Below are 3,341 nucleotides of genomic sequence, written 5' to 3' on the forward strand. Positions count from 1 at the left end.
GACACTTTTCTGGGCTCCTGGGTCCTTTACATTTACTCCCCACTGTGTTCTTCCAGTGCGTCCAGAAACAGAGAAAGGAGCCTCGCACAATCAATATCCATAATAACGGATCCTGAAAGGATAGGGGGCACTATTCTGTGGCAGGCCTCTTCATGTTTATGGCCATGCCCCATCATGATGCCTGCTTACCTAGGTCAGAGTGCCATGTTAGCTGAGAGCAGCCATTCCTGGCTTTGGGATCCTAGCAGCTTCTCATTCTCCTCGGTGCCTTTCCTGGTCCTCCACTCTTCCTTCACTCAGAGTAATGTACCTGTGTGGCCTCAGATATCCAGAAAACATGTCTGCCTTCCCATCCACTGGGCTGCTCCCCAAGCTCCCTACCACAGAGTTTGAGGGCACTCCATTTGCTTGTGGTATCAGTATGCATCCAGCCCTCTGCACAAGCTGAGCGGCACCGAACACACCTCACAGCACAGGCTGGAAGAAAACAATATCACTGGGGTAATCCTAACTGAGCCTTCAACATCTGAGGAATGTGAAGCAAACAGGAAGCCAGGCACAAGAGTTCCAGGAGGAGGTAATAACTGCACAGCTCCTGAGGAGTGTGGAGGAACTGATAGAAGGGGCAGAGGTTGGTGTTTGAGGCAGAAACCGCATAGGTAAAGACAGGAAGGCAAGGAGCAGCCACAGTGATCGATGTGGGCAGGAAACAGTACAAACCTGCATGCTAGAAGTTAGGAGACGTGACTGAAGACAGCTGTCTGGACATAGAGACAGTGAGGTCATGTGTAGATCGGAGCAGACGGGGATGTTCAGGTCCTAACCTTCCCCTGCTCCCTGGCAGCTAAGGAGATGGGCAAGTACAAGAGAGCATGCGCAGCTGTGATGGACAGACATCCGTCTGTCTCTGTGAGGAAGCATCCAATTTAATCAGCTTTATGGGAGGTGAGGAAGGGCTATAGTGCTCCAGGGTTTGCTCTGTGTCCACGTCTGTTAGCTCCATTGCTTTGAGCCTGCAGGAAACCCCAAAGCTCACATCATGGTGGGGGCATGTGGTAGAGGAAGATGCTGGAAGGTAAAGACACAGGAAAGGCCCAATAATCTAACTTCCTCCAACTATGCCCTTATCCTGCTCAGCTCCCACTAGCATCAAGAGAGGGGCCCACGGCCTTTAATAATGGCCTTTTAGAGATCTGAACGTATAACAGCAGTAGAGACCCACTGGAAGGCTGGGGCCATGGCAGTAGCCCAGATAGGAAAGGACAGTGGTAATGGAGGTAGTTTTTGTCTATTTGTTTGTTTTCAAAGGTTCAATTTGTTAAGATTTAGGAAACAAAACTGATGAGGTTTCATTCTAGATCACCTGTGGGTAGTGAGGGAGTGGTCAAGGACAACCACCAGGGGCCTTGCCTCACTGAATAGGTTCCCAGGAATGAGATAAAATGAGGAAATGCTCCCTAGAGCCAATGATAACAAGCAGTGGCAGGCCCCTGCATCAGGCACGGCCCTCAGACCTCGGTAGGCCATCTGTCCATCACTGAAGCCCTTCTTGGTGTATTGCCTCTCTCAGTTTATAGCTGAGGAGCCTGAAATTCAGGGCCAATTTCTCCTCGGTGCACCATTTCCCTCATCTTCTGTAGGGGCAGAGATGGTCTTCCCATGGCGCCGGTTGTCATGGATGGAAACAGGAGGCAGAGGCCTGAGTAAGAGGAGATCACACAAGTGTTACCAAGACCCGGAACTGATGATGGCAGAAAAGGATGGGTTACGGGAGCAAGGCGTCTGGGTTATAGGACCCAAGGTCTGGTCCTGGCATTCTGTGAGCACATGGCTGCCATGTGCTGGAGGCCCTGTGATGGTCCCACTGCTCAGTGAGTTCTTTCCAGAAGGCCCCTGCTTCCACAGACAGGGGCCTGTGCATTTCTTCCTTTCTCAGCAGGCATTGCTAGCAAGCCCTGTAGCTGGGCTGGAGAGATGGCTCGGTGGTTAAGAGCAGTGGCTACTCTTTCAGAGGTCTTGAGTTCAATTCCCAGAAACCACGGTGGCTCACAAGCATCTATAATGTGTACATGCAGATAGAGCACTCATGTACATTAAGTAAATATGAATCTTTAAAAAAAAAAAAAAGTTCTGTAGCCCTGTAGCCCCTCGACCTGCCCCAGCTGTCATTCCCTCTATTATTCTTTGTCTTGGGGCCTGGAAAGGGGGAACCTGGGAGCTGAGGAGATCTCGGCCCACCCCTGCCTCTGCCTAGCTGCCAGGAAGGCCGTGCCCTAGCTGCATATGAATAGCCAACCACAAACAGGCAGCTTCTTGTGGAGGAGACATGGAGGCCACAAGATGCAGCGTCTGTCCACTTTTGCTGATGATCAACTTCCTGACTCTGAACACACACTACACACACACACACACATAAACACACACATGACCTCAGTTTCTCCATTTGAAGGATGAGGTAGAGGACTTGATAATAAATATGTCTCTCCAGTTTGAGACTCCAAGAGCCATAAACTAGGTAGTCTACTACTTCATGGATAATGACATAAGACATAAGCCAGGGAGGTGGTCCCTGGCTTAGGATCTGTGGGGATCCTCCTCCAGCTAGCTCAGTACCCTACTCAGATGAGGAGAGGAGACTTCTCCATGCCATGCTCCTGGCGAGAGGCCTGTAGTACACATTGGGGGCATTTCCCCATGAACAGAGAGAAGTTCTTCAAGTAAGGATGCTGAAGAATTGAAGCCCTCTTTGTCCTTGGGTACCATCCTGCTGTCTACCAGAAGGGCAAACACATCCTAACTGGGATGCTTCTAAATGTCAACCATTTAGGTAATGAGCCTACATACAGCCTTGGACTGTTCTTGGGAAATAAGAACAAATGGTCACGGTACATACCACCATGGACACTCAGCCACACATTCAGCCCTAGGGACTGTGTCACTCGGCCATGAAATTAACACCAGCCTTAGAACAACTCCCTGGAAGAAACCAGGCAGCAGGTAAGTGGTTCAGCTTAGATAGAGAGCCTGACTTGCAGCCACACCTGAATCTCTGTTTTACTGTGATGAAAGTCAGGTGGTGCAAACGCTGGGCAGCACTTCTCCCTGCTGAATGAAGGTTTAGACCATATGAGGCATCTTCCAGTCTCTGGATCTAGCCTCTCTGTTTGGACCTATCCTTTTGGTTAATATGTAAGGTTAAAGAGGTGACTGTCAACAGTGGCCCCCAGTCCCCAGAGGAGAATGGTCATCCCTCTTTCTCCACAGCCATCCAGAGGCAGCCTCTTGAGACCAATAAAGGGACTCATAGAAGTTCAGTGGGTGGCTTCCCAGTCCCATCCAGC

Source organism: Acomys russatus, chromosome 13 (genome assembly GCF_903995435.1).
Source record: "Acomys russatus chromosome 13, mAcoRus1.1, whole genome shotgun sequence".
Lineage (NCBI taxonomy): Eukaryota > Metazoa > Chordata > Mammalia > Rodentia > Muridae > Acomys > Acomys russatus.